At 48.9% G+C, this 25,036-nt stretch overlaps 1 long non-coding RNA gene across 1 annotated transcript; it reads left to right on the top strand.

Annotated features, from left to right (window-relative positions):
* Positions 1 to 4,151: 4,151 nt before the first annotated feature.
* Positions 4,152 to 4,725, top strand: LOC130368195 (uncharacterized). The gene is made up of 3 exons (XR_008892343.1): positions 4,152 to 4,263; positions 4,364 to 4,528; positions 4,631 to 4,725. It is a non-coding gene; the product is annotated as an uncharacterized LOC130368195 (long non-coding RNA).
* The last annotated feature ends 20,311 nt before the right edge of the window (positions 4,726 to 25,036 follow it).

Raw genomic sequence — 25,036 nt, 5'->3', positions numbered from 1 at the left:
TATAGGGAATTAATAGATGAATGGTGGCACAGTATATAGTTCATTAATGGTGACATAGTATATAGGGAATTAATAGATGAATGGTGGCACAGTATATAGGGAATTAATAGATGAATGGTGGCACAGTATATAGGGAATTAATAGATGAATGGTGGCACAGTATATAGTTCATTAATGGTGGCACAGTATATAGGGAATTAATAGATGAATGGTGGCACAGTATATAGTTCATTAATAGTGGCACAGTATATAGTTCATTAATAGGGGCACAGTATATAGGGAATTTATAGATGAATGGTGGCACAGTATATAGTTCATTAATGGTGGCACAGTATATAGGGAATTAATAGATGAATGGTGGCACATTATATAGGGAATTAATAGATGAATGGTGGCACAGTATATAGTTCATTAATGGTGGCACAGTATATAGGGAATTAATAGATGAATGGTGGCACAGTATATAGGGAATTAAGGGGAGGTACGGTATATAATTAAAGGGAAACTGACAGGCTGTTTACTCGCACTAAACCCAATACACTAGGTTACAGTGCAGTATACAAAAATTGGTCTTTCCATTTTCTAGGTATTGCCCCACATTGCTAGTATGCGAAGTCAGTCTTGTGCGCAATGGAGGCGGAGCTTCCCTGCCTCCATCCTGTATGCTGTGCTATGCCTCGCCATCTTTGTATATTTATAATTATTTTTTTTGCCAACTTTAGTATATTGTAGACTGTAAGCATATATTAGTGTGGTGTCCATCTCTTCAGTGTAAGAACCAGAGCTGTGTGGAGATTCCTGCGTAAGGTGGGTGATTGGTGATGGGTGCTGGGTGATGGGTGCTGGGTGATTGGTGCTGGGTGATTGGTGCTGGGTGATTGGGGATGGGTGATGAGTGCTGGGTGATTGGGGATGGGTGATGGGTGATTGGTGCTGGGTGATTGGTGCTGGGTGATTGGTGATGGGTGCTGGGTGATTGGTGCTAGGTGATTGGGGATGGGTGATGGGTGCTGGGTGATTGGTGCTGGGTGATTGGGGATGGGTAATGGGTGATTGGTGATGGGTGCTGGGTTCTGTCATATAGAGCTCAGGTGGGGGCATATAGGGGGAGATTTATTAAAACCTTTGCAGAGGAAAATCCTTCCGCAAAACGATCTGATTGGTTGCTATGGGCGACTGCACCGCTCTTTCTCTGCACAGGTTTGATAAATCTCCTCTATAATACAGTATATTATAGGGCAGCTGTCATATCTTTTCTGTAAATAAGACTGACAGCACAGCCAAAGTGTATATACACATGGCAGACCTTCATAGAAACTGTTCTTGACTCGATTTTACAAAAACACCAACTTTTATGGGGGCTAAGAATGTCGAGAAAGCCTGGCGGGAGGCCACTGTGTCCCTGGGCCGCAGCACATCTGCCCATTAAGTCTGGCAGACGTTTTTTAAATTATGAAAAGTGCCCTCTTTTTTACTTGAGCCCCTGCCCTCCAAAATGTCTGTGCATGTCCCTGGTCTGCAGGGCAAAGCACAGGGGGCATTATATGTGAAGAGCACATGACAGGGGGCCCCCTGTCCTGTGCCCTTCACATATAATGCCCCCTGTGCTGTGCCCCTCACATAATGCCCCCTGTCCTGTGCCCTTCACATATAATTTATATGTGTGGCACAGCACAGGGGGCATTATGTGAGGGGCACAACACAGGGGACATTATATGTGAGGGGCACAGCACAGGGGGCATTATATGTGAGGGGCACAGGACAGGGGGGCATTATATCATATAATGTCCCCTGTGCTGTGCCCCTCACCTAATGCCCCCTGTGCTGTGCCACACATATAAATTATATGTGTGGGGCACACAGCACAGGGTGCATTATATGTGTGGGGCACAGCACAGGGGGGCATTATATGATATAATGCCCCCCTGTGCTGTGCCCCTCACATATAATGCCCCCTGTGCTGTGCCCCTCACATATAATGCCCCCTGTGCTGTGCCCCTCACATATAATGCCCCTTGTGCTGTGCCACACATATAAATTATATGTGTGGGGCACAGCACAGGGGGCATTATATGTGTGGGGCACAGCACAGGGGGACATTATATGATATAATGCCCCCTGTTATGTACCCCACACTTATAATGCCCCCTGTGCTGTGCCCCTCACATATATTGCCCCCTGTGCTGTTCCCCTCACATATATTGCCCCCTGTGCTGTTCCCCTCACATATATTGCCCCCTGTGCTGTGCTCCTCACATATAATGCCCCCTGAGTGGACAGGACATGGGGCTTTATATGTGAAGGGCACAGCACAGGGGGCATTATATGTGAGGGGCGCATGATAAGGGCATTATATGTGCGGGACGCATGATGGGGGCTTTATATATGAGGGGCGCATGATGGATGCATTATATGTGAGGGGCAAAGAATGGGGGCATTATATGTGAAGGGCACAGCACAGGGGGCATTAAATGTGTGGGGCACATGACAGGAGCATTCTATGTGAGGAGCACAGCACAGAGGGCATTATTATGTGGGGGAACAGGACAGGTCATATTATATGTAGGGGCACAAGATGGGGCATTATTACTATATGTGAAGGCACAGAGTGTTTTGCCTTTCAGAAGTATAGTGTATATTGTGAGGAATTTCTGGGGTGGTACGTTTTTTAGGGGCCACAATACATTACGGTATTTTACTCAGAGGGTAGTTACAGCACAGCAAGTTAAATTCAGAGAATGCACTGTGTGGTAGTATTAGATTTAGAGGGCACAGTGTGTGTTAGTATTATATTCAGTGGGTACAGTGTGTGATAGTATTATATTTAGAGGGTGCAGCGTGTGATAGTATTATATTCAGAGGGTGCAGTGTTTGGTAGTATTAAATTTAGAGGGCACAGTGTGTGGTAGTATTATATTCAGAGGGTACAGTGTATGGTGGTATTATATTCAGAGGGTACAGTGTGTTGTCTATTCAGGGGGTACAGTATGTCAGAATTATATTAGGAGGGTGTGTGACAGTATTATATTCAAAGAATACAGTGTTTGGCAGTATTATAATAATTATTGTTTTCATATAGAGGATCAGAATGCATTGGCATAGTGAGGAGACGTCTGGGCATCAAGTTTTGCAGAGAGAAGATTTAGCTGGAACAAATCCTGGCGGTATGTACCATCTGAATTAGATAAGGAAAGACTATAGAGAAGACGTCACCTGTAATCACTGATATCATTGTGTATTCTCCTCACTATAGAGAAGACGTCACCTGTAATCACTGATCTCTATAGTGAGGAGAATACACAATGATATCAGTGATTACAGGTGACGTCTTCTCTATAGTGAGGAGAATACACAATGATAAGACGTCACCTGTAGTCACTGATATCACTGCGTATTCTCCTCACTATAGAGCCTTAGCACTTTCCCATTCTGTGGCAATTGGTATATATGATTATTTTTCTGACATATGAGCACGGCCTAAGAGTCTTAAACAAGGTTAGGACTGTATGATACATTTAATAATATTGTAAGTTCCGTAATCTTCTGTCCGCCAACACAAAATACTCTAATAGCGCCCCTCCCGAGACTCGACTCTGGATCCGCCCCTGCTCCCAGCATGCCCTGACAGCCGAAGGCTGAGAGTTGTAGTTTTGCAACAGGTGGGCAGCCACAGGGGATCGGTGTTGCAGTATGTCAATCTAGGGCCATGGTGTCTGATCTTGAACTGGCAGCAGGAGCCATGACCACTTTAAATCAATGGCTGCTGGGACGTATGACTAGTGACATCCTTCGTTCCAGACCGCAACGTCAGGGACGTCACTCGTCAGACGTCCCGGCGGCCAGCGCTGCTCATTGAGCCTACCGGAGTAGCATTGATCTATGTAAGAAACCTATGGGCCGAGGCTGTTGGGGCCACCAAATTATATTACTTATACAGAATGTCTGGTTAGGAGAAACAAATATAACGCACCCACAGGGAGTGGCGCCATTTTAATAAAATTTGTCAAAAACCTTAAATAACAGTCATACAGAATATATTAGAAAGCTTTTTTGATTTTCAGCCAATCAGAGAGCAGCACTACTGAAATAGAACTCCCAGGAGGTAACAGTGTGTCAAACATGTGATGTCATAACCATTGTCCACCAAAGAGCAGCACTGAGCAGAAATAACACTGCTCCTGTTCATTCTCCATCAGTGAGGGGCCGGTGCTGGACACTGTGTAGGGACGCGGGAATGCAAAGTCATACACATGACTGTGACTGGTAAGTGTTACATTGTTGTGTCCAAAAGATCTTTAGTGCAGTTCCATGTGTATTTCTATGATAAACATGTAAATAATCTATCTTTTTTTTCTTATCTTAGATGCACTATCTCCAGGACATGGAGTAGCATTTCCGGACCTACAGCAAGACGTTGGATGAAGGCATAGCCCCAGAAATAACACTGGTCCTGTTCATCAGTGAGGGGCCGGTGCTGGACACTGTGTAGGGACACGGGAATGCAAAGTCATGCACATGACTGTGACTGGTAAGTGTTACATTGTTTTGTCCAAAAGGTCTTTATTGCAGTTCCATGTGTATTTTTATGATAAACATGTAAATAATCTATCTTTTTTGTCCCCTATCTTAGATGCACTATTTCCAGGACATGGAGTAGCATTTCGGGACCTACAGCAAGACGTTGGATGAAGGCACAGGCCTAGGAATCATGCACATACACAGAAACATTTGCCCAAATTATAGAGGTAACCTCCTTTAGTATGCCCAGAGGAAGGGCCATACAGTAGCCATGGATTCCCTACAGGTTTCCTCCCCTCTGGAGGTTTTTCCTGTCCTGAGTATTAGTTACTGTACGCTCTTTGTGAGTGATGGGAGGTTACAAAAAATCCCCTACACAAACATTTTAATAAATAATAAATAAAGTTCCCCTTTTTTTAAACTGTTCTTTGACTTGTTCGACTCATTTATTTATTTCTGTGTGTGAAAATAGAGTTAGCAAAACATGGATGACCAAAGCTGCTCTCCTGCACGATCTGCATAATGTGGTGCAGAGAGAGGCAACTGGTGCTGGCTGGTGCAGTTTATGAGGCAAACGTAGAACACCCAGCAAGTTCCATGCACACGCCTTTTTCTGATGAATGGGACTCATGCAGGGAACTTGCTAGGGGTCATACGGTTGCAAAGGATCAACTTTTGGGTACATGAACTGTCCCTTAAAGGGGTACTCCGCCTCTAGATATCTTATCCCCTATGTAAAGGATAGGGGATAAGATGTCTGATCAAGGGGATCCTGCTGCTGGGACCCCAGCAATCTCCATGCAGCAACCAAAATTCTAAATAGTATGTTTAGATCACTGGTTCCTGTGATGGGATTCGTGACATCATGCCACACCTTCTTGTGACATCACACCACCTCCCATAGACATAAATGGAAAGGGCGTGGCAGGAGGTCACGACCCGCACCACGAGAACCCAGAGTTCTTAATATATTATTTGGAACGCCGGGTGCTGCATGAAGATTGCGGGGGTCCCAGTGATCAGTCATCTTTTGTCCTATCCTTAAGGTAGGGGATAAGATATCTAGGGGCGGAGTACCACTTTAAGGAATTAGAGAGTGTAGGCATGCCTTACAAGCAGGTAGAAAAAGAACAGCTGGGAGAAATGACAGGACACGAAGCAATATTTGGCTGGGACCGATTTTGGGTGTGTTCTGGCCAATTAAAGGAGAACTATGGCAAAAATTAACTTATCCCCTATCCATGGTTTATGTGATAAGTAGCTGATCGTGGGGGGTCCCCCTGCAATACCTGGGATGAGACCCGTCGCTCAGTGAGAAGCGCTCGCTGCAGACGTCAAATCTCAATTTCCCTGGACCCCCCCCCCTTCCTTCATGTCCACCACAGACGCCCCCAGACTGCTGTTTCTTACAGAGTTTTATGCCCAGAAATGGTTGGCTACTCACTTTGTCAGTAGATTCTCATCCTAAATATGAAGACAATCGGGGAAATGTACCTGTGGAGAGGAAATGTTGTCCAGTTGCTCTTAGCAACCAATCAGATCACTTCTTTTATTTTTCAGAGGTCTTCTCAAGAATGAAAGAAGTAATCTGATTGGTTGCTATGGGCAACATGATGAAAACATATTTTTTTTCTTTAACAACTACAGTACTACAACTCCCATTGTAGTGTGTCTTTTCAACCTGTGCCTCCTCCAACCCTGACCCTTAGGGGGGCACAGACTGACCACACTGGGGGTTGTAGTACTTTCATTTTTACAGTTCCCCTATAACTCTGCAGCTTCGGTAGAAGTATGAGGCTCAGCCTTAGAGTCAGTGTATCTGGCTGCTCCGGTGTTCTTCTATTTTACAGCCTGGACCCTTGACTTGGGGATATTATAGCTGCTAAAGCCTACCATCCACCAACCCCCAAAAGCCCCCTTTGTAACGAGGAATCCCTTACCTTAAACATGACAGACACAGTGTTGGTGGTAACAAGGCCACAGCAGCCCCTTTATTAAATATCAAACAATAAATAACAATAAAACATTGTAAGGCAACCTTGTATGAACATCATACATAACATTGAATAAAACATATATTTTTTTTTTTTTTCAAAGTAAAGTTTTATTAAGGTTTTCAACATACAAGGTAAAATGAAAATTACAACATGAGAAGTGTCTACACTGGTCAGGCAACAAAGCCCACATGGCTCAAGTAAACAAGGAGTCACTCAGTGAAGTTAAACATTACAGCAGTCCGAGCCTCACATCATAAATGAACTCCAGAGAACAGAGGTTGTGAGTAGCTAACAGGATTCAGAACTACGTATAAATTCGATAACTTTAGCGAAAATTCAAACATCGCCAGTAGTGAAGCAGAGAACCAGGACAGACAAAGGAAACACAACATCGGTAGAGGGAACTGGAAGATAGGAGAGGAGGGAGAGAGAGGAAAAGATACAGGGGGATAGAGGAAGGAGGGGGGGGTGTAGAAGAATCGAAGAGGGGGAGATAGGATGCAGCAGACTTAGTGTAATATGGCAGAGAGTCTTACCTGTTCGGACTGAACCTCTCCACCTGTCTAAGCAGTAAACAGCAACTGTGGGTGAGCTATTGCGGAGTTGGACAGAGGGGGATGAGCGTGCGTGGTGACAGATCCAGGTTATCATCAGTGAACTCCTGAAAGGCAACATAGGATAGCCAAGGCGACCAAACAGCATGGTATTTATCGAACTGTCGGGTAGAGTCTGCCCGGAGTTCTTCCATCCTACAAGTATAGGTAACTTCCCTCAGCCATGAGGAGTAGGTCGGGGGTAGTGGAGATTTCCAAAGGCGAGGGATCACAGCTCTAGCCGAGATAAGTAAATAGTGTGCTAAAGTGGCTGACAGACGGGGGCATGTGTTAGGGAATATGGACAGGAGGATAGGTCGTGGGTCCTTATCGATGGAAAGGGTCGTCAGCCTATTTACGGTAGATAAAACTTGTGTCCAAAACGTATTCAATGTCAGGCATGTCACCCAGATATGGGACATTGTCCCATTTGAGCGTTCGCACCTCCAACATGCATCAGAAGCCTGTGGGAACATCTGCGCCAAAAGAGACGGCACTCTGTACCATCTCGTGATGATTTTATAGTTAGTTTCTTGTGCCTTGCATGAGATACTAGATTTGTGACAATGTAGCAGGGCACGAGACCAGTCATTGTCAGGAATAGAACATTGTAGTTCCCTTTCCCATGCCACTCGATAGGGCAGGGGAATTTCAGAGCGTTCCCCTATGATCAGGGCATAGAGAGTTCCAATTGCATGGGGGACAGGAGCGGAGGCCGCACAAAGGGTTTCAAAGGGGGTCAGTTGTCTATGAAGACGGAGTGCGGCTTTGTTGGTGTTATAGAAGTGTAGAAGTTAACTATATTGGAACCTATGTATAGTTGAAGGCTGAGTTCCACCCAAAAGGTCGTAGAGGGATTTCAAGCCTGTGGGTTGCAGTAAGGAAGAGAATAGGACATAATCAGACTTTTTACGCGTTAAGAAAGTGGCAGAAGTCTGCGCTGGAGGGAAGAGCACATTGCCAAACAGGGGCATAAGGGGGCCATCCGGGAAATAGTGAGATGTATTTTTCAGGTAGGACTGATGTGCTCGCAGTATTGAATGTGTTACCGGGGGTAAATGGTCAGGTGGGTGCAAGGGGGCGGGCAGTCTTTTGGTCCACAAGGTAGACCTAGCATCCACACCACAGAGATTTCTTTCAAAGACAACCCATTGCTTAGCAGTCTGACTGTGGTAGCAGTCTAGTATTCTGGCTAATATGATCGCCTTGTAATACGATAGGCAGTCTGGCAGTGCGAGGCCACCCTCCCTCTTGCGTCTATAAAGCACCTTCCCTGCCAAGCGGGGATGTTTCTTACTCCAAACAAAGTGAGACTGCATTGCAGAGAGGTCCTTAAAGAAAGAACGGGGGATATGACAGGGGATACAGGCAAAGAGATAGAGTAAGCGGGGTAGGATGTTCATTTAAAAAATATTTACCCTGCCAATCCATGAGAAGTTTTTATTGTCCCATTTCGACAAGTCAGTTCTCAGGGTGTGGAACAATGGGGGAAAATTTAATTGAAAAGTGCTAGCCAGATCACTAGGGACTAGGATCCCAAGATATTTCAGTGATGACCTCTGCCATTTCAAAGGGTAAGTGAAAGAAATGTGAGTGATCATTTGGGAGGGCAGTGTGATATTCAAAGCTTCGCTTTTGGATGGGTTCAGTTTATAGTTACTATAAGCCGAATATTGTGCTATGGTGGAGAGGAGGGAAGGGAGGGTAGTGAGCGGGGAGGAGAGAAATAGAAGGACATCGTCAGCGAACGCTGAGCATTTGCAACTGCACGAGGGAGAGGAGAGGCCTCTTATATCTGGATTCGAGCGTATTGCATTGAGCAAGTGCTCCATGCATAGGACATAAAGGATAGGTGATAATGGGCAGCCTTGCCTCGTACCGTTGCGAATGCTAAAGGGAGCCGACAGCTGTCCATTGATTCTGATTCTAGCCTGGGGTGAGGAATACAGCGACATGATTCTGGCAAACATATGGGGGCCCAAACCTATTTGTCTCAGAGTCGATCCCAAAAAGGAGGAAGATGAGATAGCATTAAAAGTCAGCAGGAGTGTGGAGGACAGGTCATCCCTGAGGGTCTTATAGAACTTGGCAGTATAGCCATCTGGTCCCGGACTTTTACCAGCAGGTAGGGCCGATATCGCCAGGTGGAGTTCCTCAGGGGTGAACTGAGCCTCCAAGTCCGAGATAGATTCAGCAGTTAGGATGGGCAATGCCGTTTCATGTAAGTAATTCTGTAAGGAGGGTTGAGTGTCAGTGTGAGAGGAGAGAGCGGTAGGTTAAGGGAGGTTATATAGGTCTGTATAATATTTCTGAAAAGTTTCCAGTATTTCCGGCGTGAGGGAAGAAGGGGTGCCTGATCGAGTGCGAATGGAGGGGACATAGAGGGTCGAGCGTGTCGCCCTAAGGGCCCTCGCCAGCATCTTCCCCGATTTATTACTCCACTCGTAGAACAGTCTACCCGTTAGTTGTCTATAGTGGCAGTGTTTTTTGTTGAGCGTCTCTAACAGATCACTCCTGACTCTGATAAGTTCACGGTAAGTTGAGTCCTGTTGGTGTTGTTTGTGCCGTGTCTCTAGGATGTGCAGCTCTCGGTATAATGTCATCAGCTTAGCTGAGGCTTCCCTTTTCAGCCAAGCCCCATGCCTCATCAAAACTCCCCTCAAGACACATTTCAATGTTTCCCACTTGATTAGCGGTGACGACGGATCCCACTTCATTAAGCTTCCAAGAGGCATGTGGCTTGACCAAGGTCGGAAGCGTAAATGTACCCTGAACTGGGGCATGATCAGACATAGAGACAACACCAATCGTAACAGAAGTAAAAGAGGGGAGGAGGGAGTGTGAACAGAGAATGTAGTCTATTCTACTGTATGTTTGTCTAGGGTGTGAGAAGAAGGTATAATCTCGTCCTTGTGGATGGAAGGCTCTCCAGGTATCAATTAACTGTAATAGATGTAGCTTATGCCTAAGGGCCCTGAGTTTACTATGAGAGATGTATGAGTGTCCTGATGAGGTGTCCACCTGAGGGAATAGAGGTGTGTTAAAGTCTCCACACAGGAGAATCTGACCCCTGGCAAAGGAGGAGAGTCTCTCCAAAGTCTTCAGTAAGAACTGAATTTGGTTATGGTTCGGAGCGTATATAGAGGCAACCGTCAGATTACGTCCCGCAAGGAGGCAATTGGCGAAGACAAATCGAGCGTCTGTGTCAACTAGGGAGGTCTGGATCGTAATGGGAAGCGTCCTGTGAAAAACTATGGATACACCCTTAGTCCTGGAATCAGGGTTAACACTATGTATCCATTTATAGTAGTGCCTGGTTGGTATGGTAGGGAGGTGACCTTTTTTAAAATGTGTTTCCTGTAGAGCTATGATATGGGATCTTTGCTTATGAATGGAGAACAACGTCTGGGCACGCTTTTCGGGGGTGTTGAAACCCTTGACATTAAGGGTAGTAATGTGAAGGTCAACCGCCATCAGATGTAATGTGTAAATGCCAATATTCACCACACCGTTGGTAGACAGGTGGAGGGTCCAGCCCATCAGTCAGGCAAGTGTCCGAGGATTCAAGTCTGCGTATAGAAGAGAGCACAAGTAAGTGGGGAGGAAGGGAAAAGGGAGGAAAGCAAGGGAAGAGAAGCTTCTGCACAGACACAGAAGCAAAGGGACTAAAGGAATAGACCATAAGGGTCAGAGGTACCAACGGAACCAGTCCGATGTACATACTAGTGGGGTAACGTGATAGACAAGCCAGAAAGGACAGCATTTAGTGGTCCTGGGTTGGACTTATGAGTAACAGGTCAGAGCTTCATCCCCGCTTAAGGGGATGAGGCGAGTATGAAACGGGCTAAGTGTGACAACAGTAGCAACTAAATTAGGGGAACAATGGTAGTTGGTAGGTTATGGGCATTATGTGTGCAGGTAGTAAATTATATTTAGGAAGAGTGGGTACCATGGGAGCAAAGGAGACATAAAATAAACAAGTAAAGAATATAAGACTAACAGGCCAGGAAACAGTGACCATATGAGGACAAGCTATAAAAGACAAGAAATATCAGTAATCTATCTGCGGTGACATAATGCAACCACATTTGACAGTGTTAAACTACATATGAGGTAATACACTAATATCTCAGATAGGCAGCTCAGGTTTTACGTTTCGATCTTTGCTGCAGCGGGACACTTGTGGTGACCTCGGATGGACGGTCTCTCGGAGATCGATCAGGACGGTTTTGCGGTGCAGCAGGAAGGGGAGATAAGAACAAGGCTTCCCACTCAGGCAGACTGACATGGGGGATACGGAAGGCTTCAAGGAAGGCAGGCAAATCTTCCGGTCTCTTGAGCGTAGAGATATTGGATCCATACTTTGCATTCAGAGAGAAGGGGAAGCCCCATCTGTAAACAATTTTAGCATTTTGTAACAGAGTCAGCAACGGTTTCAAGGAGGCTCTCAAACGGAGGGTCCGTAGAGAAAGATCTGGGTATATCTGTATAGGGGAACCATTATAGGAAAGGTTTTTAACCTGTCTAGCACCTCTCAGGATTGCCTCTTTCTGGAGAAAATGATGCACTCTGCAGACAACATCACGGGGCTTTTTCGGATCAGGATGTTTCGCTCTGAGAGCCCTGTGAGCACGATCCAGTTCTATGTTCGAATACGGCGGTTTCTTTAGTAGTTCATTAAAGAGACGTTGCAATGTATCTGGCAAGTTCTGAGGTAGAACTGTTTCCGGAAGGCCCTTGATCCTAAGATTATTGCGCCGATTCCTATTATCAAGATCGTCCAAGTGATCAATTGTGTGGATTTGCTGTAATGTCAATTTCTCTGTGGCTTCCTGTAGTTTCTGGAGGTGGGTTGTAGTAGTAGAGCAAAAATCCTCCAGTCTCTGGACCTTCTTATGTAAGTTAGACACCTCAGCCTTAACGGGTTCCAGGTCACGGTTCCAAGCAAGTTTGAGATCGGTCGCCAGCGTTGCCAAGTCAGCTTTAGTGGGGATCAGGGTCAAGAGTGCTTGCAATTCAGGGTGTCCCTGCAATGTCGAGAGCGCCATCTCAGGAGTAAGTGGAAAGGTAGGAGGCGGAACATGTGACTGAAGCGTGGCAGTTATGGCTGGCATCTGCTGTCTAGAGGGTGCAGACCTATGAGGGGCATCCTCCGTTGGAGTATGAGAGTCCTCAGAGGATGAATGGTCACGGGAACGGCGTTTATTATGTCTCACTTTCATCAGGGTCTTGAATAATTTTTTCTTTGCAGGGGGACTTTTACCCCAGTACTCAGGGGCGTCACTATCCACAGATGAGTCTTGAGAGTCTCTATCAGAGTTGGAGCCATCAGAGTACATTTCATTGGCCCAGTCAGTTATGTCGCATGCCGGAGGGCCAGGAACCTTTTCTGGGAGCACAGGTAGCTGGGGTGGCGCAGCCGCTCCGCGTACAGGTGGTGTACGTAAAGTCCCTTGCGATTTATGTCGTTTCTCAACCAGCCTCCAATAGCCATCTTGTGACTGTTGGGCATTCCCCGAGTCCTGGCAGGTAGGTAATAAAGGTGTCATAGATGCAGGATTCGTATACTGGATCTCACGTGAAACGTGTTGGCCAGTGGCAGGAGACGGCAAGGATGGCGAGGGGCCAGCAGCCTGTGGATTCATTGCGGCAGGACCGGCAGCCATGGAGGAGGCTATTGTGTCGGGTGATGTATTATTGGGAGTTGGGGACTCAGGCTGCAAGCCCTGGCGAAATTCAGGTGCAGGAAGTACCTGATGTTCAGGTTGTGGCATCAAGCTGTGGTCAGGAGCCGGGGAGGCAGGTATTGCAGACTGCCCTACTGGGTTGTCATCAGTAGACTGTGAGGATCCCATCCCTATCTGTGTCACATAGAGGTTGGTGGATATAGGCTGTATGGCAGGGCCTAGCTTCTTAGCGGGTTGATGCCCGGGCATTGGTGGTCTGATAAGCACTCAGGTAGGGATGTGGAGGTAAGTGGGGAAGGAGTCTCTAAGTTAAGTGCAGTTCCGCACCAGTAGGTGACCGGGTGCTGGACGGCACAGGTCTGTGCCGGACGCTGTGGCGCAGCAGGAGATGGCAGCAGTGGAGGCGGTGAGGTAGCCGAGCACTGGTGCTGGAGGGAGGCGCGGCACTTACTTCCAGTATCGCGCACGGCGCGTTGTCAAAGCCCGGAGCAGAGTCCTGTGTATTGTCGCCGGTCTCTCTCTGTCTGCAGGCCGTGTGAGCTGCACTGTCAGCGGGGTCACTTGCTGCAGACGCCGCTTGGAGCGCCTGCTCACTCCTTCTCCCCGCCTCGCACTGCTGTTGTTGGGGAATGGCGTCTGAAGGCCGCACCACAGGTTGGTCGGTCCGATCGGATTTCTGAGATGCGAAATAGCGGGCGATACCGCTCAGAGGAGGCACAGTGGGTGCAGGTTGCTTCTTCTTCCGTTTGGCAAGAGATCTACCACCCATAACCTTCACATTAGCCCGTTTTCAGTCCAGTCCGGCGGGAGCTCTCACACCATGCTTCCTCTCTCTAGCGAGTCCAGTCACGCCCTGAATAAAACATTCTTAACATAAGTTAACCAATTAACATGTCCCTAACACAGGAGGAGGACCTGAAGGCACTGTTACCGAGCCCAAGCTAGAATGGGGCCTCACTTGCTCCTAGCCGTTAGCGCCTGCACAGGAGAACCATTTTGTCAGGCCCCCCCAACAATCCTGGGAACCCATGTTCCCTTGCAGAATTTTCCATCGGGCTGGGACCGCTCCCAGCCCACCTCCACACTGTATTCCATCACCTCCATGCCATCCACTTGTACCTCCAGGTCTCTCTCCTGCCACCGCCACAATGGCGACAAGTGACTCCTCACTTGTCCCCGTTCCACCACAGACTAAGTGCTCGCTCCACTACCTCCCGAATCTCCAAGATCCACAGATCCATACCAAAAATATTCAGATGAACGCCATCATCATCCAAGAACTCCGAAGAGCTCCCCTCCAATTCTCTATGACGCACCACCAGGCCCCCATTACGGGCCACGAATTTGCCCACCACCTTATTGAGTTTAATCCGTGCTCTATTAATGGCAACCACAGACCTGGCCTGCCTCCATTTCCTCCTGGCCACCATTTCAGACCACACGATGATCAGGCCTGGAAAGGACGACCACAATCGCATCAAGTCCAGCTTGATGTCCCAGGTCAGATCCCGGGATCTCCTCACACCCAAATCATTCCCTCCTAGGTGTATGACAAGGTCGTTGGGGGCTCTGTCCAAGTGTACAAAAAACTGAACCCTGGCCAACAATTCCGCATTCCGCTCTTCCCCAACCAGTGGACCTGACCTGTCGAACTCGTCAAGCCCAACTGCCGGCCCGCTGGACGAACACCAGCCCGCACCCCACCCCTCACCACATAGGAGTGGCCGATAATCCGCACAAGTCCCGGGCCGCCACCTGAAAGACAAAAAACAATAACAAAATACAAACGGCACTCCCCCAACACACAACAATCACAGCAAATGAGGACGAACATACAACTGAAACCTCTCTGACTCCCACTTCCCAATCCGCCTAATGATCTCGGGTCCCAAGCCCCAACGAGACGCCTCGGTAGCCGCCCCAATGCGGAACGCATGCAAGCTATAATCCCGTGCCACACAACCCACCACCGCCAAACACTTCCAAAAAAAAAAACACGAATTGAAAACGCAATAAAAACTCCCGTCTGCGTGTACCAATAAAGGACCCACAACCCCCACCCTCACCTCCAAAAAAGCCGCATAGCAAAAAACCGGACACATAGCCGAGCCCCGTAAGGCCGCCAAACGCACAGTAACCCCACGACCCTCCTGATCCGTTTTGGAACGGCGCAGCAAAGAACGCAAAACCCCACCTTCCAAACTAACATCCGAAATGCCCCAAAAAACGCCAAAACAAACGCCAATCAAAACAAACAACGCTCGTAATTCGAAATAGAAATCCCATCCAACGCCGTCCCCAACCGACACAAAAGCGGAAAAGTCACCGGACGCCTCGAATCCCTGGACACCGCCCCCCTCCGAAACCCCCGCAGTGCCTAACGCACCAAAAACGACTTAGAGACGTCCGGCAAACCACGAACTTTGAACCAGAACGCAAAAGCCGACATCCGACGGCCAATCCCCGCCGGAGACACGTCCTCGCAAAACGGCCTACCAACATAATACAATAGGGCCGCCTCCCAATCTGCAGGGGCGCCCATAAACGACAACTGTCCCAGTAGCGTCTCCCAGTCCGACCACCAGCGTCGATAAGAAGCCCAAGTAGCCTGGCTTACTGACCGACAGACTAAAGCGAGCGCCAACTCTAAACCAGATGCCACAGCCATTCCGGACACGGAAGGCCGGTCACCTCGGCCTCCGGCGCCAGTTCCCGGAAACGGTCCCACTGTAAGCGAGAGAGAGCGTCAGCCACCGAATTATCCACCCCTGGCGCATGCAACGCCACCACCTGAGAATTAAGCTCTAGCACCCTCAACACTAATCGCCTCAGCAACGTGACCACTGGCGGAGGACTCGCCGTCTGGTTGTTGATAGCCAAAACCACCCCCAGGTTGTCACAATGGAAGCACACATTCCTATTGCGAAACAGCTCCCCCCATACAAACACTGCAACCACGATCGGGAACAATTCCAGGAATGCAAGGTTCCTAGTCAGCCCAGTCTCCCGTCATACCTCCACACACCACTGACCCTGAAGGTAAGCCCCAAACCCGCAGGCCCCAGCCGCATAGGTATACAGATCCAGGTCAACGCTCGATACCGGCCTCCCCATCACCACAGAGCGCCCATTATACCGACCCAAAAAATCCTGCCACACCCTCAGGTCCTCACGCAACCCCACCGGCAACCGCACATAGTGATTAGGCCGAGAAACACCCACCGTGACCGCCGCGAGACGTCTGCAAAAAACCCTCCCCATAGGCATGATCCGGCACACAAAATTGAGACGCCCCAGCAAAGACTGGACCTCCCGCAGCTGCAGCTTCCGAACCCGACACGCCCTCGCCACCTCCTCCCTCAGATCGCCCAGCTTATCTTCTGGCAGCCGGCACTCCATGGCCACAGTGTCGATCACTATGCCCAAAAACTTCACCGACGTAGACGGGCCCTCAGTCTTGTCAGGCGCCAACGGAACGCCAAACCAGCCCGACACCCTCTCCATTTCCTGTAGTAAAATAGCACACACCCTAGACCCCGCCGGGCCCAAAATCAGGAAGTCATCAAGGTAGTGCAAAACCGAATCCAAACCCGACTCTACCCGCACCACCCACTCCAAAAAGGAGCTAAACTGCTCAAAAAACGCACATGAAACTGAGCAGCCCATGGGCAAACACATGTCTACAAAAAAACGCCCTCCCAAACAGCACCCCAATAACGCAAAACTGTCCGGGTGTACCGGCAACAGACGAAAAGCGGCCTCAATGTCCGTCTTGGCCAACAAGGCCCCCTGGCCGTACCTCCGGACCCACGCCAATGCCGCATCAAAAGAAGTATAAGTCACAGCACAGATAGCTGGGTCAATGCCGTCATTCACCGACCCTCCAGAAGGATGTGAAAGGTGGTGAAACAGGCGGAACTTATTAGGCCCACCAACGGAGGCGAGTCAAAAGGACCAGCCATCCGACCCAAAGACACCTCTTTCATCAGTTTCTCCTCCACCAAATCTGGCCGGACAAGAGCCGAGACCAAATTCCTAACCTCCCCATTCCCATCCAGAACCCCCTCAAAGGTGATACGGAATCCGTCCGTAAACCCCGCCCTCAAAAATTCCGCCGCCGCCCTATTTGGGTACTTGGCGAGGAAAGGCTCCATCCTTGCCACCTGCACCGGGGTCGCCCCTCTTCGCATCAACCTCCCCCAATTTGCCTTTACCTCGCCGGAAACAGCGCGACAGCCCGTGGCCACCCACTCCGCACCCGGAGCATTCGTGCTTAAAACGGCACTCTGCTCCGAACTTGCAATTCCCTTTATTGAATTGCCAGCAAACACCCTGACCCCGGCCCTGCACCTCCGGCGCTGTCCCGAAAGGACTGCAGGCCACCCCCACTGCGTGGAGCCGCCATAAGCCGCATCCACAGCCCTATGTCCTTATGGTCCCACCTCAAATCATGGCGCACCGCCATCCGCTGCCTAAACTGTTCATCGTACCAAAGCCACGCCGAACCCCCATACACCCAATACGCCTCCCCAACAGCGTCTAAATAACAAAAGAGACCAGAGCAATGCTCCGGCGACTTTTCTCCCACAACGCTGCCCAAAATAGCGAACGCCTGAAGCCAGTTGGAGAAGGTCCGCGGTATCAGCCGATACCGCCGGCGCTCCTCCTCCTCCTCAACCTTCTCCATACGCTTCGACTCATCCGGCCTAACCCTGTCCAGATTAAATTTTTCAAGCAGGAGTAGCGAAAAAATATCCACACACTCCCGCTTCCAAATCCTTTCCCGCACCTCAGCCTTAAGGTGCGCGCCCAAGGGGCCCTCGAAACACACGTACACCTCCCCCCGAGCAGAAGCAGCCAAACGAACCCCCCCACCGGATCCCGACGCCCCCACCACCGGGGGTGAGCTCGCCCGAGCAACCCCAGGACCCCGACTATATCCACCAGCCCCTTGGACAAAGTCGCTGCGCCCCACACAGGTACCGGCGACCCACCCGCAGACAACCCGCTACTGCGCAGCAACGCTTGCAACCCATCTACGAAATATTGCAAACCCTCCAACCCCCCCACCCCCCCTGAACCCGCAGCAGTGGAGACAGTGGTGTACTCACCCGACCTTACCGGCTCTGGACCAGCGGCCGTAACTCCAGCTGCGGGACGGCTTCGGACATCACGGACTCGGCTACCATCGACGACAGGAGGCTGGACCCGAAGAACCCCCTCCATGCGGAATGCAGCAACACCAGTCAAATCACCCCCAACAGCGGCATCATAGTAACATAGTAACATAGTTAGTACGTTCGAAAAAAGACATATGTCCATCAAGTTCAACCAGGGAATTAAGGGGTAGGGGTGTGGCGCGATATTGGGGAAGGGATGGGATTTTATATTTCTTCATAAGCATTAATGTTATTTTGTTCCAGGAATGTATCTAATCCTGTTTTAAAGCTGTTAATTTTTCCTGCTGTGACCAGTTCCTGAGGTAGACTGTTCCATAAGTTCACAGTTCTCATGGTAAAGAAGGCGTGTCGCCCCTTGAGACTAAAGTTTTTCTTCTCCAGACGGAGGGAGTGCCCCCTCGTCCTTTGGGGGGGTTTAACCTGGAACAGTTTTTCTCCATATTTTTTGTATGGGCCATTAATATTCTTATATACGTTTATCATATCCCCCCTTAAACGTCTCTTCTCAAGACTAAACAATTGTAACTCCTTTAATCGCTCCTCATAGCTAAGATGTTCTATGCCCCATATTAGTTTATTTGCGCGTCTCTGCACCCTTTCCAGCTCCGCAGTGTCCCTTTTATGTACAGGCGACCAAAACTGAACAGCATACTCCAGGTGAGGCCGTACCAATGCTTTATAAAGGGGGAGTATTATGTCCCTGTCCCTTGAGTCCATGCCTCTTTTGATACATGACAATATCCTGCTGGCTTTGGAAGCAGCAGCCTGACATTGCATGCTATTCTGTAGTCTGTGATCTACAAGTACACCCAGATCCTTCTCTACCAGTGACTCTGCCAGTTTAATCCCCCCCTAAGACATATGACGCATGCAGGTTATTAGTACCCAGATGCATAACTTTACATTTATCCACATTGAACCTCATTTGCCAAGTGGATGCCCAGACACTTAGTCTATCCAAGTCATCTTGTAACTTATGCACATCCTCTATAGACTGTACCGTGCTACAAAGCTTGGTGTCATCTGCAAAGATAGAAACAGAGCTGTTAATACCATCCTCTATATCATTGATAAATAAATTAAACAACAGCGGTCCCAGTACTGAACCTTGGGGTACACCACTAATAACCGTGAACCAATCAGAGTACGAATTATTGACCGCCACTCTCTGGGTACGATCCATGAGCCAGTGTTCAATCCAGTTACAAACTAAAATTTCCAAACCCAAAGACCTTAACTTACCTGTCAGACGTCTATGAGGGACAGTATCAAATGCTTTAGCAAAATCCAGAAACACTATATCCACAGCCATTCCTCTGTCAAGGCTTCTACTCACCTCTTCATAAAAGCAAATTAGATTGGTTTGACAACTTCTATCCTTAGTAAACCCATGCTGGCTATCACTTATAATACTATTATCCCCTATGTATTCCTGTATGTAATCCCTTATAAGTCCTTCAAACGTTACTCGGCTACCATGGATAGGAAGAGGGCGGGGGTAGCTATTTTGGTGTCTAGGTCCTGCCCATTACAAGTCTCTTCCTCTCTTCTTGATCCTAAGGGGAGGTATGTCATACTGGAGGGTTCCCTGGGCGGGGTCTCCCTTTTGCTTTGTAATGTCTATGCTCCTAACACTTCGCAAGTTCCTTTTCTGCGTAGGGTCCTTACTAAACTCCAGAGGTATCCCCCGTCAGCATGGTTAGTGGGTGGAGATTTTAACCTCATCTTTTCCCCCTCCTTGGACCGCCATTCAGTCACCGGCGCTCCCCCTGTGCCTGCGCAGCTGCGTCTTGCCTCAATTTTTCGGCGTCTCATCTGTAACTCCTCGCTCTACGATTTGTGGAGGATTGGCCACCCGACGGAGCGCTCTTTTAGTTTTTATTCGCACCCACACAAGTTGCATACGCGTATTGACTTTTTTTTTGGGAATCTTCCGATGGTGCGCATGCTCTCTGATACCTCTCTGGATCCTATTTCTTGGTCTGACCACTGTCCAGTTCTCCTCTCTTTCTCCTCTTCCCCTTCCTCTCTGAGATCTTGTCATTGGAGATTGAATGACTCCCTCCTTAAAACGTTACCTTCCCGAGAGTCGATTCAGCGGTGTATTACTGACTACTTTGCCACTAATGAAGGCTCAGTGTCCTCGCAGGCTATCCTTTGGGAAGTTCACAAGTCTGTGATCCGCGGCCATTGCATTGCTTTGGGCGCTGGTCTTAAGCGTAATGCTCTGAGTCGCTCTCGGGAACTTCGATTGGAGATTGCTCGTCTGGAAGCTTGCTTGCTGTCTTCTCCTTCTGTTTCAACACTGAGGGGCTTGGTTGCGGCCCGGGCGCGATTGGGCGACCTGGCTCTACATAGAGTTGAGAGGCAATTGCTCTATGCCAAGCAACGCTTCTACGAGAAAGGCAATAAGGCTCACACAATGCTGGCGAGGCGTTTACGTGACCGGGCTGCTGCTCAATCCCCCTCTGCTTTGAAGGACCCTAATGGGGTTCTCCATTACCACCCTGCTGATATCTCCCGTCTTTTTGTTGACTATTACACTGGTCTTTACTCACTTCCTTCCCAGTTGCCGTCCGACCCGGGGGAGAGGGCAGCCACCTTAGACACCTATCTCTCTCGGTGTGGATTGCCTTCTCTTTCAGGTGCCGACCGGGATGTTCTAAATGCCCCTATTACGGGAGAGGAGGTCTTGGAGGTCCTTAAATCTCTCCCGACTGGTCGCTCTCCTGGGCCGGATGGTTTCCCATATCTGTATTATAAGACATTCTCCACTCTGCTGGTGCCTAAACTCATTTCTCTCTTCAATTCCTTTCTGGACGGGGAGGCGATTCCGCAGTCTTTCTTACACTCCCTTATCACCCTTATACCCAAGCCCGGCAAAGATCCTCACGATTGCTCCAGCTATCGGCCCATTGCCCTCCTTAACTCTGACCTTAAGCTTTTTTCTAAGGTATTGGCTGTTAGACTTTGCTCCTTCCTCCCGGCTCTCATTCATAAAGACCAGGTTGGATTTATCCCTTGTCGCCAAGGTGGAGACAACACAAGGAGGGTGGTGGACCTGATTGATTTGATCAATCGGAGATCTGAGCAGGCCTTAATTCTTAGTTTAGATGCTGAAAAAGCTTTCGATAGGCTGGGGTGGCCGTTTCTTTTTGCTACTTTACAAAAATTTGGGATTTCGGGGAAGTTTTTGACTGCACTGCGGGGTCTCTATTCCTCCCCTACAGCCTCATTCAAGCTTCCTCACTCGCCGTCTCCTATTTTTTCTTTATTTAATGGAACTCGTCAGGGTTGCCCGTTATCCCCCCTGATCTTTGCGCTATGTATTGAACCCTTAGCCGCTATGATCAGAGGTGATCCGGACATTACTGGTATTTTCTTACATGATAGGGAATTCAAGGTTTGTCTGTTTGCTGACGATGTTCTTCTTACACTTTCTCGCCCTCTACTGTCTCTTCCTTCTCTTTACAAGGTTTTGCATGACTATGGGGTGGTTTCCGGCTATAAGGTTAACCTTGCTAAGTCGGAGGCCCTTCCTCTCAATCTCCCTTCTTCGTTTTCTGCTCTTCTACGCTCTGACTATTCTTTCCGGTGGTCTCCCTCTGCTATTAAGTACTTGGGGGTCTGGATCTCTTCTAACTATTCCTCACTTTATTCCACCAACTATCTTCCCCTCTTTCGGGAGCTCCGTGCTCTTATGGAAAAATGGCGCTCGCAATACATCTCTTTTTTTGGTCGCATTGCTGCGGTGAAAATGACTATTCTCCCGAAGCTTCTTTACTTTTTTGAGACCCTGCCGGTTCGGGTCCCACTGTCAGCCCTGCGCTCTCTACAGGCGGCTATTTTTCGATTTATTTGGGATGGAAAAAGACATCGGCTCCCGATGTCCGTGATGATGGCCGGGAGGGCGTTTAGTGGCTTGGCGGTCCCGGATGTGGTAAAGTACTATTGGGCTTCCCACTTGCGCCATCTAGCGGCGTGGTCTACCTATCATGCCTATAGCCATTGGATGGAGCTAGAGAAGCTATGGTTAGCGCCTGTCCACCCTAACGCTCTCCTTTGGACTCTTCCTGCCTCTGCTCCTTCTCTCTCCCCTCTCCTGGGCCCTATGGCACTTTCCAGATATGTGTGGGGTTACTGCTCTGTCAAATTTAAACTACTGTCTCCCTCCTCCCCTCTTCGATCTTTCCTTTATCATCCTAGTTTTCCCCCCGGCCGGACTTCTCTTATGGTGGGGGAGTGGGGGTCTGGAGGCCTTTTTTGCTGGGCAGATGTGGTTGATCCCTTGTCGCGAACTCTCTTGCCTTTTTCTCAGTTGCAGTCTCGTTGGGATCTCCCCTCGTCTGAGCATTTTCATTATTTACAGCTACAGCATTTTATGTCCTCCACGCTCGGTTCCCTTGTGGTGTCCTTGCCTACAGGCTTTGAAAGGCTGTGTCGTGGTGGACCTCAGGCGAGGGGTCTTCTCTCCGATATTTACTCATTGCTTACCCGGCCTATGGGGGATGTCCAGGTATCCCACCGGTATATGTCTCGTTGGGAGGAAGCGCTTAATATGTCTATTACCCTTCCTCAGTGGAAAATAATATGGGAGAGGGCTGTACTGCTTACAAGGAGACTCAATACAAACTGATTTTGGGTTGGTACCATACCCCGGAGTTATTGAATAGACTGAATACCAGTGTCCCCCCCCCAGTGCTGGCAATGTGGGGTGGGTTTGGGTACGTTGTTTCATATTTTTTGGTCTTGCCCGCTCATCACGGGATATTGGGAGTTAGTGAGTCGCTTACTTTCGGATGTTTTTGGAGTATCGGTCCCTCCTAACCCTCAGGTCTATCTTTTGCACCTCTCGCACTCGGCTCTACCCAAGAGGTTGTTTAAACTGGCTATGCACATTTTTTTGGCGGCTAAGACCTTAGTTGCTAAATGCTGGAAGAGGACTCTTCCTCCCTCTGAGTCAGACCTACTCTCCCGTATTAGTGAAATACGCTCTCTAGAATACCTCACAGCCTCTCTGAATAATACTATCCCCACCTTCCTTTCAGTTTGGGAGCCGTGGGATCGTTTCTCTGACAGGCAACCTCCTTAAGGCGCTACCGAAAACTCTCCCTATCCCCCCCCCCCTTCCCTCCCTTCCTTCCTTCTCCCCTAATGTGTTTGTGCTGCGGTGTCTTTGTCTCCTTCTGTCTTCTGTTTGTCTTCTCTCTCGGTCCTTCATGTTGGAGAATTTTTTAGTTCTCTCCTTTGAGTAATTCACTATATGGCTTCTTATCTTCTGTATATTTGCTGGGTTGATGGTTTGTCTGCAGTCGGGGCTAATTGTCCCGATGTACAACTGTTTTATTTGTCCTGCTCTCTATATTGGATTGTTACTTACCCCTATTGTGATTGTGCTGGGCTGCGCCCCGGACTCTGATTTGCCTAAGTCTTAGCGGACTCCTGTTTTCTTTTGTGAAAATCTTTAATAAAAATTACAGTTGAAAAAAAAAAAAAATAAGTCCTTCAAACAATTTACCCACAATGTACGTTAAACTTACCGGTCTATAGTTTCCTGGGGAAGACCTAGAGCCCTTTTTGAAGATTGGCACCACATTCGCCTTGCGCCAGTCCCTTGGCACAATACCAGACACCAGAGATTCTCTAAATATCATGAACAGGGGTACAGATATTACTGAACTTACCTCTCTAAGAACTCTTGGGTGCAATCCATCTGGCCCTGGAGATTTGCTTACATTTATATTACTTAACTTACCTTGTACCATCTCTACATTAAGCCAGTTCAGTACATTACATGATGTGTTACCAGCACTGACCTGGCCAATGTCAGCTCCTTTTTCCATAGTGTATACAGAACTAAAGAACCCATTCAGTAGCTCCGCTTTCTCTTGATCGCCCGTGACAACCTCCCCATTATCATTATTAAGGGGTCCTACATGCTATGTCCTTGATTTTTTTGTATTTATATATCTAAAAAAATATTTAGGATTAGTTTTGCTTTCTTTGGCCACCTGTCTCTCGTTTTGAATTTTTGCTGTTTTTATTACATTTTTACAGATTTTATTAAGCTCCTTGTACTGTTTAAATGTTATAGCTGACCCATCAGATTTGAATTTTTTGAAGGCTATTTTTTTGTTGTTTATTGCTCTTTTAACCTCTTCAGGACATAGGGCGTATGGATACGCCCTGAATCCCGAGTCCTTAAGGACCGAGGGCGTATCCATACGCCCGTGGGAATTCCGGCCCCCACCGCTAGCCGGTTGGGGACCGGAGCCGGATGCCTGCTGAAATCGTTCAGCAGGCATCCCGGCATATCGCCCAGGGGGGTCATTATGCCCCCCCATGTCGGCGATCGCCGCAGATCGCTGGACAATTCAGTCCAGCGATCTGCGGCGATTCCGGGTCAATCGGGTCTCCAGTGACCCGATGACCCGGAATTACTGGCTGTTCGGGGCCGTCTCTGACGGCCCCGAACAGCCAGAGCCTGCAGGGGTGAGGTGGCACTGGTGCCACCTCACGATCGCCCTGATTCGTCGGCCGGATTACCGGCCGACCAATCAGGGCGCCTGCTGCGGGTGTCACTCCCGCACCCGCTCCGCCCCTCTTCCGGAGGACGTGAGCGGGTGCGGGACGTGCACCCCGGGTGCTGGGGACCCCGATCCCCGGCGCCCCTGTTGGGATCGGGGCCCCAGGAGCAGCTGCGGCGGCGGGACTGACCTGTGCGGCGAGGATCGTTGGAGGTGAGTGACAGCCTCCTGCTGTTGCTTAGCAACAGCTCCCAGCATGCAAAAAGGGCATGCTGGGAGCTGTAGTTATGCAACAGCAGGAGGCAGACCACCACAACTCCCAGCATTCCCTTATGGGCATGCTGGGACTTATGGTTTTGCAACAGCTGGAGGCACATTCTTTCTATGGAAAAGTGTACCTTCAGCTGTTGTATAACTACAACTCCCAGCTTGCACAAACAGCTAAAGTGCATGCTGGGAGTTGTAGTGGTGCATCTGCTGGTTGCATAACTACAACTCCCAGCATGCCCGTTGGCTGTCAGTGACTGCTGAGAG

Source organism: Hyla sarda, chromosome 4 (genome assembly GCF_029499605.1).
Source record: "Hyla sarda isolate aHylSar1 chromosome 4, aHylSar1.hap1, whole genome shotgun sequence".
NCBI lineage: Eukaryota > Metazoa > Chordata > Amphibia > Anura > Hylidae > Hyla > Hyla sarda.
The sequence above is the reverse complement of the archived record's forward strand: the minus strand, read 5'-3'. Positions and strand labels throughout refer to the sequence as shown.